We start from the raw sequence: 15658 nt of genomic DNA, 5'->3' as shown, positions 1-15658 counted from the left end.
ATGGTTGAAACGTGGCTAGACACGTTTTGATGAACTAGGTTTGATTCCCCACAGGATATAATAATATCACAGGAATATTGCTAAAAGTGGCGCAAAACAATATTCTCTTACTGAAATTTCATTGACAACATAAAATACAATAGCTGTAATAGCAATAGAAATTTTGATTAAACATTAAACCAACAGCTTACGTGGTCACACTCTCAACATAGGCCTTAGTGAAAACGTAATGCTTATGTCATGGGGATGCTTACCTTCTGTCTAAACGTAAGCATCACTACTTTAATTGTGTGATAAAACGGCTTAGTATTAACGGCATGTCAAATGACACCACATAGAAGGCCATAGACTGGGTTCGAATCCCAGAATTACTACATACACAGACAAAAACATCGACCTGTCTCTTGAGAATGCACTTTTACCTGAGCCTGTGTGTAGAAGCCCATGACATGACATTTTAAACTTTCACCCTACATTAAGATCGTAAATTATGTTCATGAAATACTGCCCAAAGATACAACTCTCGAAGAACAAAGTTCAACACAACTGTGCTTGACTGCATTTGGCATTATCTGCCTTGATGATTGATATCACCATTTAGAAAGAAGGCTTTCTTTAAACCATAAACCAACATCATGATATCCCTCCGTCAAGGTTAACCCTAAAGAAACTGTGTAGAGTCGCTTTGTATGGCGTTATTGAAACATTTACGTCATTCAGGTAACTGAATCAAGTCAAAGAAGCATGTAATGAATAACCCAACAAGCAGTTGGTCCTGAATGCTCCCTGTTTATTGTACGACACGCATAATGGTGATATTATGCTCCGGAAATCCGAGCAGGGTCTACCCTTGACGTTAGAGGGAATGCACATTTTACATATAAAAAACATTCAACTGACTTGAGGACTCAGGTTACAACTCCACAGGAACCCCACAATTAAAATGGGTCGCAGGTACGATGATATTGTATGACTCCTCATTTGAAATGTGCATGTCATAGAACAGTGATAAATAATCCCTCTTCTCTGACAACCCCTTCCCTCCTACTCCCAACATGATAGGGTATTCTCTTCAGAAACATACAATCTGATATCATTAATATCATTGTATAGATTTTCAGTTGCCGAATGTCCTATATCTAACCGAAAGATGGTAAGGCAAAACGAATGGCAGGTATATAGCTTCTCTCATAATGTCCATTATGAAGGTTTTGTAGCTCACAAACATCTTCACAACTTCACAACACGTGAAACTACTGTTGGCCATGATAGCCAAACGTACCGGTATGATTTATGTCATATCTACCACTAGACTGCACTTAAGTTCACAACCATAAATCAGGCATGTACTGGGGACTTCATCTCTTTGACATATGAATACTGACATAGTAAACATGGTTTGGCCTCAATTTAGGATCAGGTAAACATGAGCACAGAAGAGCTGCTAGCAAGCGTCCCAGTCTCCAGTCAAAGCAGCGGTGACACTAAGACAAGACTATACAGAGGAATGCATACGTGTGTGTAGCTGTTCCAGTGGTCACTATGGAATCGGACTTGGGTAAGTAAGTGCTAAATGGCTAAAGTCATACCTATGATCCACTTTAACATTTTAAAATGTTAATGCAAATGCATATGGTTTGTTTTATACATTATAAATATTCGCAATGCTTTTATACGGTTTAGATTAGGCCTTAATGATTTATTAATTAACCGTGGGAGATATGTTTCTATGGAAAAAACCCAAAGATTATGTCCATTCTGTTTCATTATTGAAGACGAATTCCATTTTATGTTTATTTGTCCTGTATATGAAAATCTAAGAAATAAGTATCTACCGCAACTGTCTTTATCGCAAATCAACTTTAATCTATTGTCTTCCTTACTTTGCCGCAAAGAACCTCCAAAACAACACACAGTTGCTCTATTTATCTACCATGCATTTTTGTTAAGAAAAGAATTGATTAGTTAGAAAATTGATTATATATGCCATTGTCAAGATGTATCTCTTTTGTATATGGGCCTATGGCCTTTCATACAATAAAGAATTGAATTGAATTGAATTGAATTGCTCTGACGTTTGTACACGTTTGTGTATCAGCCTGTAGAAGGTTGCAGAAAAAGGTTGACAGGTGCCGAAGGGCAGAATCGTTGTTAAGGACAAGGCGTTGAATGTAGACACACGGTTTAGTGAAGAGGCAGTTTTAATCGACGTCACAAAGGTCTTTCAGTAACTATGTAGTGACTTGGTGTTTGAGACACACATATATATATATATATATTACATATATATAGAGAGAGTATAAGATAGACAAATAACAGAAGGATGTGCAGATGTTCTTTTAGATTATATACCTCTGAACACCTCTGATTTTATTAAGTCATAAATAAATACGTTGATATGCAATGTCGGACGCAAACCGTTCCCCATATTTTTATGAAGATTATACCTTGAACATCATCTACAGTGTTGTAGGTTACCGGTGGCACGCACATGCACATGCACACGCACACACGCACGCACACACACACACACACGCGCACACGAACAATTCTTGGACACCCCAGTGACCATGTCGATGTGGATGGCATGAAACTCATAATTTAACGGCGACTGGTTAAGAATGGATTAATCCATTGCGCTCCACACGACAGAGATACGATCTCAACTGTAGCACTGATGCAAGCACTGTCGTGACTGAACAACAAGTCATCTCGAGCTGCACTTTCATGGGCTTGTGTTATCAGGTGTTATAAAGACGTTTATCACAAGCCAGAAAAAAACTGGGTCTACAAGCATTGTTGACAAACAAAAAACATCGATCTAGCATTCAAACATAATTTTTTTACATGTTCCTGTGTGTAGATCCCTATGACATAACGCTTTGGGCTTTCTCCCTTCATTAAGATGGTAAATTATGGTAATGATATACGGTAAAGGAAACACAACCCTCGTACAGAGAGACGTCTCACATAGACTTAATGGTAATAACGAGACGTACGCCAGGATATAAAAGATGCGCTGACATCCGAGAAACGTCAAAACCTTCAGAAAGGTACATGTTATATGATCTCATGCTTTTTATTTGACATGATGTGCCTGCATGGCTGAATAAGACGTCTATCTTGAAACCATAACCATAGTCATATCATAATGTACCTAGGCGAAGTAGAACCCCGGGGTTGATACGTTTTGTGTGATGTCATGTAAGTAACCGAGTCAAGGTAATGAATACACTGTTTAATTGGTATTTTATTCATGTAATGACTAACATAACAGGCAATTGGTTCTGAATTGCATGTTCCCTGTTTAATGTACGACACGCATGATGGTGATATTATGTTTCCGAAATCCAGGGTTTGCCTTTGACGTTAGAGGAAAAAAGACACATTTCACCTCTAACAAATGTTTCTTCAAGGCTAAAACAATTAAGCCTGATGTAACCTCAAAGCACTAACTGTATGTTTAATATGAAGTCACAACAACTTTGCGAGCAACGGACATCATCACAGATTTTTATCCTTTTCATTCACATAATTTTCACTGCTATTATGGAATCTCTTGGACTAATTGAAACTGGATATTCTCTGTCGCCTGCTTGTTGGCAGTTCACTGATATCTCTGTCTTTTGTGTTCGTCTTGACCTGGTCATTTCCACATGTACGGGTCAACAACCGGTCGTCTAACATTGACATTATATAGCCACGAAGACTCCATCATATTGTTTCCGTCACGTTTGCAAGAAAACTCACTCAGGTTACACTACATGAGCTTAACCTCCTTATCCTTTTCAAATATAGCAATAGTTTTCAGTTTCAAACGTACATTACCTTAATGAAATGGTATTTTGGATGGTTGGAAACAGTTTTCCCAGGTGACAGTTTATGCTTGGTGACGGTTAGCATCTTCCCAGAAACGACGAGTATATTGTAATAATGAAGTGTATGGCAATAGAACTACCCCCTTGGTGCAACATATTATGAGAAAAAGTCAGGTATCATTTCCATATTTAATGATAACGTCAGTGAGTAAGTGAGTGAGTGAGTTAATATTTAACGTCACATCGGCAATATTTAGCTTTACTATAACACGTGCGTGACATGCATGAAATGGTGTTATTTTAATGTTACCAATACTTTTCTCAACTGGAATGATGCCGAAAATACTAGTACCAAACGTTAGAAAATATGTGTATTGTCAGATGGAATAACATGTCTATTTTCTATTTTGGGCGGCTATTTACTTTTGTAAACATATTATGTCAAGTAATGGAACTGATTTATTTTGTTGGTCTTTTTTGTGATTTTTTATTACCCCTATTTCTTCATTTCTGGGAAAAATCCTTTCCTTTGAATATCATCCCAGACAAAATACACTTATAAACCCAATGGTCTGGAGTTATCATGTTCTCTGACAATATTATAAGCCTTCACTCCAAATAGGGTCATATATCTTCCAGCATAAATTGTTGAGACTATTTTAACGTTGATGTTGACACAGTCTCTGTTGACACACTGTAGCCTTGATCTTGACGTGAGTGATATGGTGCGAGCCCAGAAGGGCCACATATCTCCAGCATGACCAGCTGGCATGACGAGACTATTTTAACGTTGATGCTGTCTCTGTTGACAAACTGTAGCCTTGATCTTGACGTGAGTGATAATATAAACTGTGATATGCGGTGATGTCGAGGGAATTCCAGACTAGGACACATCCTAATTTTCACCTACCGGTTACCTGTTTGTACGGCTGCGCAATACAACCGGTTTACCGGTATTTACCGGCTCAGCCATGAAAACGATACGTACTGCGATACGCTGATCGAAAACCGGAAAACTTCGTAACAATTGGAAATCTTCGAATATTTCCTTGTTTCATTCGTGCCAAATATTATTTACAATTTTATTTTGTCATGATTAAAAGTTAGTGCTTTTGTTGTGTTTTTTTGCTTATAAACCAAGCATCAACTCGATTATAAGTAGTTTTTTGTTAAAAAAACTTCTTGCAATATATTGCAATACATATCGCAATATATGCTTTCGCATCGCAATATGAACATTCTCTGTAATACCAACCACTATCTGCTTGGTGTCGCCATCGGATGGAGGGAAGGAAGCATCACAATTACATTGAAATTTATCAGTTGATTCAATTGCCTCTGGAAACACAATAACCAAACGAGAACAAATACTATTAAACAGATACTTTATAGATGTCGATTTAAAATACTGAAGATGGAAAAAGCAACACAGCCAGACAGGACATGTCAGACTATGATTCTTTCATCACATAGGATGAAAAATGAAGGATGTTCACCTTTTCAAAAATATTCATGAGTATATCCGCTATGGCCATTACGGCCGCATCTTAAAACGATCTCTTTAAATCTGGACTGATAACCCAAGTAGGTGTAACCAGTAGTGGTTTTATTGCCTGTAAGGTATTGATACCTACTTGGGTGTCCCACTTCTTTTGCATTGTACCCCAGATGTAACTTCTAGTGACATGTTTATAAACACTTTAAGGTAACAGAAGTGGCGGTAACAGATTTGTTGAGTGCTGCCTTAGCAGTACATTCAGCCAATCTGTTATCCGAAATTCCAACATGCCTGAGTAGAAGACGAGGTGGTATTGGCCAGTAGCAAGGTCATTATGTAATGCAAGTATTTTGATTAATAGTGAACGTTTACATGACATATTTTCAATAAGCCTAAGTCACGAACGTAAGTCTGAGAATATCATATACTGTTTACATTTGGACTGATTATTGAGATATTTTACAGGGAGATTCTGTTTTTGACACATCTTAGTATTCAAAAGCACTTATATGAAAGTTCATCCCGAATACTCTGAGGGAACAATAATAACCTCTTTAGACACTGACCATCCACTTTACGGCTAATGTCATTCCAAAATTGACTTACCCGTGAAGATCCAGGTTAGAACTGATCTTCAGTAACCCATGCTTGTCGTAAAAGGCGACTAACGGGATCGGGTGGTCATGCTCGCTGACTTGGTTGACACATATCATCGTATGATCACTGGATTGTTTGTTCTAGACTCGAGTATTTACAGACACCCGTCATATGGCTGGAATATTGCTGAGTGTGGCGTTAAACAACAAACCAACCAACCAAAATTGACTTCACGTTGTGTTCACTGGGATGCGAACCTTTATCGAGAGAGGGATAAAAGTTTATTAATGTGGAAGGTAACTAAAGTGTGTACTTTGGGTATGCATTTCTTGCGATATGTTAGAGTGAAAATACCGATTAACATGGTCCGTCTCACAGACCCTGAACCACGTTATTTTCTATACCGGCCGGCCTTTCTACAATGCATAAGTCGCCGATTTCTGAACGTCTATTTCGTCCCCCCGTCCAGTGAGATCACTTATATCGTGTAAGTTTAACATTAAAACTAAAATATTTATCTTATAAGGTGAGATTTTAGTTTTGGTTTAAGTTATTTGTTCCGAAGTAGGTGGTATCTTCAGAAAACTTTCAGCAAGATGTGCTCCGCTACAGAGCTGACAGTTTATCATGGACCCCTGTTACGACGTAAATTGTAATAAAAACGCAAATTGTAATACTTGCAGCAAATTGTAATAAACTTGACGTAAATTGTAATAAAAACGTAAATTGTAATAAAAATTGACGTAAATTGTAATACGCAAATTGTAATAAAAATTGACGTAAATTGTAATAATTTTCGTTGCGGTAAAATGTAATAAATGTTTACGTAAATTGTAATAACCGTTTTAATCACTCGTAAATACGCGGGTGTTTGTTTTTCGTTGCATTTCATACATCAAATAAGCTTGTTAGGGCGATAACTCAAGAAAGAAATGATGGATTTTGTTCAAATTTGGTACCAAGGTATATTGGCGCGATTCACCGACACAAGTGAAATGGAGTGACCTTAGAGATAATTTTCAAGGTCACAGCAAAAATCGGAGGGTTTTGTCAATATAAAGATTGTTAGCGCGATAACCCAAGAATAAATTGACAAATCTTAGCTAAATGACGAAAATGATATTCGTCCTGATATATAATCGATATAAACTGTCCTCTGTATCATGTCTTTTCGCAAATATCTTTTGAGATTTTGATATGTATACATATAAAGTGGGGGTGGGGTAGGGGTGGGTTTCTAACGGGTATATCTAACACACTTGCATGCATGTAGAGTCGGAGAGGTGGGTGGGTGTTCGGGTATAACTACGAGGGACGTTCAAATAGTAGTCAGCCTCACCTAGAATATGATACAAATGCAGCTGTTTTTATGTTTTATTTTTCTACATATTATCTATCAGCCTCAAGCAAATTGGTTTTGCTATGTTGCAGCCTCACGATCCCCATTTTGTGTGACTTTGTATCTTGGCTTGGTACTCCCCAAAAACGTAAAATCTGCAATAAAATGCATCACAAACTTCAGGAAACAAAATATGCTATGTTTGAGATTGGTAGAAGTCGGCTAGAATCAAACTTAGATATTAAACTTTACAAAAACGCAATTTCAAAACTACAATCGCTTGTGTTCAAATGACTCCCCATTCTGTTTACTGAAAGAACTCGAGAAAGAAATGCTGGATTTTGTTCAAATTTGGTACCAAGGTTTATTGACTGGAGATTTAGGAGATTTGATTCAGTAATAACAAATCACGTTTTGTTTTCAATGCATCAATCACCAATCATTAACTGATAAGTTGGAAAACATATATCAAATAAGTTTAAAAAGCTTGGTTCACATTTGAAAATTCCACCGTAGACCCTTTCCCCACCAGAAAAGTGGCAGCAACCTCATGGCCTTGACCTTTTCTCGAAGTCATTGTTTACATTTACGTGCAAATTTGGAAAGATTCGACAGGAGAGCCTCTGACAGTTTGCGCAAAGGTTAACCTGATTGTATGACTGAGATAGTCTTTGATATCTAATTACTGGTACTGGTACAAAATTTAAGAGTAGGGGCGCTTTTGCTGTAACGGGAAGTCCGTGTTGTACCGAATTTAGATACTGTTGAATTTTGTGCCCTGTCAACTTGACGATTTCACGCACCTCTACGTCTGCGTGCGACAGCTGTGGTGACTCTTACACTCATGTGTGTACTTTGTGCTCAAATTCGATTCTACGGATATTATTTTCTACATTTTGGAAAGTGTTTTGTGACCTAGTGGCTTCAAAGTGTAGGTGAATTCAAATTGAATCGGATTCGCTGGCATGTTCGCGAGTCTGTTGACAAAGAGCCAGATTTGTGTGATATCCGAAAGGATGGATCAGGACACGAGGGTGTACCTCTGGCATAAACACGGTAAGGTAATTAATTATACTTTAATAGACTACTTTAGATCAAAGCAATGTAATGGATAAGAGGGATCATGACTAAGCTAAATAACTTTTTCAACGATATTATACATTTTAGAAAAAATATGTTGGGCTAAACAGAACGGTTTGCAGATTCTGTAGATCTAATTGTGTTTTACTACCGCTCAATTTGAAACAGTACAAATTTCAAAATATCATTTTGTTTGAATTGATAACCCAACTGTTTATTTATGTGGACGGAAGGCATTAAAAATGTCTTCGGCGTTCGATGTTAATGCATTCTCCGTTACCGGATCAAGATCAGTGGCGATATCGTTGACGAAAGCTGATAATAAATTTAACACGGAAATTTTGTAGCAGTCTATTGCTGGATCTATTCTGACATAACATAGAATCAACGTAAACATATTTGTTTTTGCTGAATTTTTATTCGGAAAGCAGACGATGTTTTGATCTTGTTCGACTGAATATTTATTTCCATGCTTTCGAAGTACTTCTGTATGTATAAACACCTATTGTTGTGATTTACGCAAGTCGAGCCCGTCATCGCTAAATCCATCTTTAAAGACATATGTGTAATTTCCGACAGTAAATCGCCGTAATTTATCGATGCATCGGTAGGTTGTTTGGTGTCCGCCATGTTAGTGGGCAGACAAAAATAGTGCATTACCGTAAACCATGTATGATTGCGCACGGAAAACAGAGACCTGTATAACGTGATTATATACCTCTGAATGACTTTAATTAACCAATCACAATCCAGTGTTTACTGAAGTCATGGTAGAATGGAGATTTACCGACACCACTTGAATTTAGTGACCTTGAGGTCATTTTAAAGATCACAGCGAAGGTGTAACAGTTTTGCACATGCCAAGCTTGGTAGCCGCGAACTCAGGAAAGTATTAATAGATTTTGATCCAATTTTATATCAAGGTGTATTGGCGGGATTCCCCAACACCAATTGATTGGGAAACTTGTGCTCATTTTAAGTTCACAGTGAAAAGTGTTTTGCACATGTCTAACTTTTTAGTGCGAAAATACAAGACAGAATTAATATGTTTTGCTTAAAGGTAGTACCAAGACGCGTTGGGAGTATCGTCTAACGCCAGTCGAATTCAGTGACCTTCGGATTATTTTCAAGGTCACAGCGAGTATTCTTGCGATATCTCCAAACCTAATGGATGGAATTTGTTCGCATTTTGTATCAAGGCATCAGATGACAGTTTCGGTAACGTTTACATAATTTTCAGGGTCAGACAGAGGATAATTGCGACATTCAGATATCGACATGTGGCGAGGGTAATAGCTATGTTTGTGACAAACGCTTTGTCATTACTACTTTTCAAATTTTGTTAGCATATGGTTTCTATAATTTCATGTTAATTCTACCAGCTGTGAAATTATTCGTGACACGTCTTAAAAAAGCCAGAGATTATTTGTGTATGTTTAAAGTTAACTCATTATGGAGTTATTTTCGATGTTGACGCAAGGACATATTTTACGAGCAATAGCTTTCAATAATTTAATGTTATTTCTATTACATTTTGAAGTTCTTCATAGCATATCCCAAAATAACAGGATATTGTTTGTTTACGCTTTGAAATGTACGTTTCTTTTTCTTCATTTTCGAATTATTTTCAATGTTGACGCAATGACATATTTGAAGTTAATTTAATGTTTTAATCATATGTGATTTATTATGATTTATGTTTCGATCATACATTCATATATTGCGTTGTCATAGTTTAACCTGGTTCGTATTATTTTCTTCATCATATTACTACATATTATTGTATTTTTATGAGAGGGAATTTTAAGTTACATTTGCTAAGGATATCATAAATCGCTGGCGCCTGGTTATTCCTTGTCACATAGCAGTCAATCTGTCTACTCATTTGTTGTATTTGATTGATGCATATAAAATAAAATGTAGAAATGATATTGAATTGCATCATTTGCTTCAAGGAATCGATCAGATGTGCTCGTTATCAAAGTAAAGTCAAAACTTCTTTCTGTAAGGTATACAGTGGAAGTTGACACCTTAATTGTTATGGGTAGACCAAAGAAATCATTTATTTAGTTTCACCTCTCAAAATACAACAAAGAATTCAACGGGTGGCATTAACCTCAAAGAATGATCATAACAATGCTTATAACATACGAGGGCAAACATATCGGGGATAATTTGTTTTCATGCGATATGCACAGGGTGAAATATCACTTTGTCATGGTGACATGACATCATGAACAATGTTATGACGTCACGTTGCTTCTAAGAAGCCGTGTTACGACGTAAATTGTAATAAAAACGCAAATTGTAATACTTGCAGCAAATTGTAATAAACTTGATGTAAATTGTAATAAAATCGTAAATTGTAATAAAAATTTCGTTGAAACGTAAATTGTAATAAAAATTGACGTAAATTGTAATAATTTTCGTTGCGGTAAAATGTAATAAATATTTACGTAAATTGTAATAACAGTTTTAATCACTCGTAAATACGCGTGTTACGACGTAAATTGTAGTAAAAACGTAAATTGTAATACTTGCAGCAAATTGTAATAACCCTTGACGTAATTGTAATAAAAACGTACATTGTAATAAAAATTTACGTAAATTGTAATACGCAAATTGTAATAAAAATTGACGTAAATTGTAATAATTTTCGTTGCGGTAAAATGAAATAAATATTTACGTAAATTGTAATGACATTTTCAATCGTTCGTAAATACGCGTGTGTTCGTTTTTCATTGCATTTCAAACATCATATAAGCTTGTGAGGGCGATAACTCAAGAAAGAAATGATGGATTTTGTTCAAATTTGGTACCAAGGTGTCGTGGCGAGACACCAGTTGAATTTAGTGACCTTGAGATAATTTTCAAGGTCACAGCAAAAATCTGAGGGTTTTTCCAATATAAAGATTGTTAGCGCGATAACTCAAGAAAGAATTGATAGATTTTGATCCAATTTTATATCAAGGTGTATTGGCGGGATTCCCCCTACACCAGTTGATTGGGGAACTTGTGTTCATTTTGAGTTTACAGCGAAAAGTGTATTGTTTTGCACATTTCTAACTTTTTAGTGCGAAAACACAAGAAAGAAGTAATATACTCTGCTTAAAAGTATGTTAGGAAAATGTGCTGGGAGTATAGTCTAACGCCAGTCGAATTCAGTGATCTTCGGATAATGTTCAAGGTCACAGCGAGTATGCTTGCGATATCCCCCAAACTAATGGGTGGAATCTGTTCGCTTTTTGTATCAAGGCATCCGACTACAGTTTCGGTAACGTTTAGATAATTTGCAGGGTCACGCAGAAGATTATTGCGATATTCAGATATTGACATGTGGCGGAAGTAATAGCTGTGTTTGTGACAAAGACCTTTACATTACGGATTTTCAAAATATTGTCAGCTATTGGTTTCTATAATTTCATGTTAATTCTACCAGCTGTGAAATTATTTGTGACACGTCTTAAAACTACCAGAGATTATTTGTGTTTGTTTTGAATATTAAAGTTAATTGTTTTCCATTATGGAGTTATTTTCACTGTTGACGCAAGGAAATAGTTTACGAGCAACAGCCTTCAATATTTTAATGTTAATTACATTTTGAAGTTCTTCATGGCATATCCAAAAATAACAGGATATTGCTTGTTTACGCTTTGAAGAGTACGTTTATTCTTGGTTTAAACATTTTTATTCATGAAATTATGAATGGATTGGCCAACAAGCTCCGAGGAGCTCATTTGAAGGCCGCTCCCATAAACAAATACATGTATAAGTAAATGCAGATTTAGAAACAGATGACACATTGTTACAAGTCTTACCAGCAATCAAGATAAGGATAATGCATGAATATCGATTCGTTCGTTTAGCAGTCAAAATCAAAGTATTTATGAAACATCAAATCGATCGGATCTTATTATGTAATCATGAATAGATTTTGATAATTTGTGTAGATCATTGCTAGTGAGGGATGAACATCCCCATAGTACAGTGTTGATACTAAACCCCTTTAAATAGAAATATGATTTTTGTCTCAATTCCGTGTATTTATTGCATGTGAAGAAATAATGCACAGCATTTTCGACTGGATGACCACATGAGCACGAGGGGCTGTCGATGATGTGTCTATCAAACCAAACAGCATTCAAATCACTACAACGGAGCCTGAGACGAGAATGGATAATTTGGCATCTTCTTGGTCCATAGTTTAGGTCAAAGATAATAGTTTTGTTATTTGGTCTTAATATCGAGTTTTTGAATCGTGATAAAGTATCAATATTTTGAATTTCAGAACTTAGGGAATTCCATAGTTTTATTGTATCAGGTAGAAATGATCTGGCATATGTCATCGTTCTACATTTAACTGATCGCACTGATAAATTAGTTTTCTACTGAAGTGTATTGATTTTGTTTTGTTAGGATTGAATGAAACCTTCCATTCTTTGGCCCAATTTGAAATTCTTAATAAGTCATTATTTAAACAGTCTGCAGCAATGTCAGGATCATCAATTATAACATATAGAGATGTGTCGTCTCTGCAAAAAGTCTAATATTACTAGCAATATCATCTACAATATCATTAATATATATTATGAACATTAGGGGTCCTAAGACTGATCCTTGAGGGACGGCTGCTTATTATTATTATTATATGGATATTTATATAGCGCACATATCCACGCAACTAGTGCATGCTCAAGGCGCTGGTATTTTTTCCCTCGATCATTGGGTGTCAATCTCAACGGCACATCGTATTATCAATCTCAACTCCTCCCTGGGGAGTATACAACTCTTGCTGCCACTAGGCGCACCGAGTTATTGTGGCTTTCTCATCCTAACGAGGTACCCATTCACAGCTGGGTTGACTGGGACACATAGTCACAGTACTTTGTCCAAGTTCACTGCACGTTGCTGTACCCGCAACTAGGTGTTTGCACGTATTCATGTGGCCACCATCTGGTCATATACCAACGGATTCGTGGGTTCTTTTAAGTGCACAGGGTTGTGTACTGTACACTAGGGGTTGTGACAACATTGAAAGAGTCTGCACACAAAGTTGAAACCAAGGTTTCTACACCCGTGGACATGTTATCCCGGCACCTCGAAGCTCGCTGGATCACTAGCCTGGCGCCTTAGCCAGCTCGCCCACCGCGCCCCTCATACTGGTCAAGGATTTGATGTGTGTCCATTAATTACAACTCGCTGGGTTCTACCATTCAAATAACCTTCAAACCACTTTAGTAGGTTACCTTGAATTCCATAGGATTTCAATTTATGCAGGATTCCTTTTTGCCAAACTTTATCAAACGCTCTGCTAACATCGCAAAATACCGCTCTTACTTCTTTTCCATCGTCTAGTGCTTTAGCTTTGGAATCATATAGATAGGTTAGCTGATTAGTTGTCGAGTCGCCGGGAGTAAAAACCAGATTGGAGATTTGACAGAAGGTTATTATCTCTCAGAAAATTATATACATATTTAAAGATACACTTTTCAAATACTTTAGCAATACAACTTGTTAATGCTACCGCTCTATAATAAGAACAATCGTATATATTACCTGTTTTATGGATAGGGATTACGTACGCTTCTGTCCAGAAGGTGGGGAACTTAGACAGTTCTAATGACAAATTAAACAATTTAGTTAGGATCGGGGCTAGTGGGTTGGCACTCGTTTTTAATACTTTGTTTCCGATTTTATCAGGGCCTGTTGCTTTAGTAGTATCTACAGATAGCAATATATTCTTAACTCCCCCAATCTCCAATATTATATCTGTCAAAGTACTATCACAACGCTCATCAGGAGGAGGGGGGTCGTCATCGGGGTCTATAACTTCAGATTAATTGGTGAAATAGATATTCATAATTTCTATAATATCGTTTAAATCATCGTATAAAACATCATCATCAATTATTGCATGACAAATAATTCATGCCGATGTGTTTTGCCAATAATTCTTAACTAGTTTCCACCAACTTTTTGTTCCAGTTGATTCACCTATTGCGATATCAGTTTTGCTTGTATGCTGCTTGTTAGCTTTACGTACAGACGATATTACCTTATTTCTAACGGGTCTGAACTTTTGCCATTCTAGCGATTTTGTGTTGCCTATTACGCTTTTTCTAATAAGTGAGCATATTTCATTATTCATCCATAACGGGTCTCTTGGCCTAATCGGCACGGTTTTGTTTGGTATGTTCGCGTCGCAAACGTTGAGTAAATCGTCGGTTAGTTGGGATGCTATCAGATCGATTTTTTCAGTTTCCGTTAGCTTACTACCAGTAGCAGTTATGTCTTGTTTCGTGCGTTCCATATTCGCTGGAGAGTAATCATAGATTTCCCGCTTGTAGCATACTTCTTTCTGTATATCTGATTCGATGTTAACATACACCGGACAATGGTCACTACATATCGGATCTAGCACTCCCGAATTCCGTACTTTATCCAAACATGTGACAAATATCAAATCAATCAATGTACGAGAATGAGAAGTGATCCGCGTGTGTTCAGATATTAGTTGCTTGAGTCAATATGCAGCTTTTAAGTGATAAGTTTTTTTATTTATTTCTCTCTCAATAGATCTAACTTAAAATCTCCTACAATGATAGTATACATATTTAAATCCATGGCATTTGCAATGATGTTGTCAATAGGATCCCAGTATACTTCACATCTGTCTGCTCTATAGAATATACCTATTAGATATGTTTGTTTCTTACATTTAAGTTTTATCCATATTGCCTCGAGCCGAGTTATATCCAATTCATCTATTTGCATTGCACACATATTATCTTTAACATACACCGCAACCCCACCGCCTCGGCTTTCTCCGTCTTTATGAAATGGCCCATGAAAACCCGGAATATTAATTTCTTTGCTATCTATCGCCAAATATAACCATGTTTCGGTCAGACATATTACATCATAGGTGCCCAACTCAATTTCTAATATATCTACTTTTTCTCTCAAACTTCTAACATTCAGATGAATTATTTTCAGGTCAGTATGAATAAGAGGTCCCGGGTGGGGATGTACATCGAAAATTTGGGTAATGTTTGTGTCGCTCTTCTTGATGCACATGAGGCTGAACCGTAATGGATCGCCACAATAGTTCCGGTTAGAAATGCAGTCTATTTTACCTCGTCATTTATGACGTCCGAGACGGCTAGGTTAACACGGCTAGGTTAACATGACACGTATCGTAAACATACCTACACAATCAATTATATTAAAAGTGTCGTCTTATATTAAACGGCCTTGGCCTACCTCTCAACACTTTGTTATTTATCATGTGAGCTAGGTTATGTAACTCGAAAACATCAGACATAC

At 36.8% G+C, this 15658-nt stretch overlaps 1 long non-coding RNA gene across 1 annotated transcript in view; it reads right to left on the bottom strand.

The window, feature by feature from the left end:
* Positions 1-1415: 1415 nt before the first annotated feature.
* LOC124278986 overlaps positions 1416-15658 on the bottom strand; it is a 38520-nt gene continuing 24277 nt past the window's right edge. Inside the window, exon 3 of the long non-coding RNA XR_006899259.1 lies at positions 1416-1553. This is a non-coding gene — a long non-coding RNA (uncharacterized LOC124278986). The remainder of the gene's footprint in view (positions 1554-15658) is intronic.

Source organism: Haliotis rubra, unplaced genomic scaffold (genome assembly GCF_003918875.1).
Source record: "Haliotis rubra isolate DU_JTF1 unplaced genomic scaffold, ASM391887v1 Scf1065, whole genome shotgun sequence".
NCBI classification, from domain to species: Eukaryota; Metazoa; Mollusca; class Gastropoda; order Lepetellida; family Haliotidae; genus Haliotis; species Haliotis rubra.
Note: the sequence above shows the minus strand (reverse complement) of the source record. Positions and strands in the feature narration are given on the sequence as shown.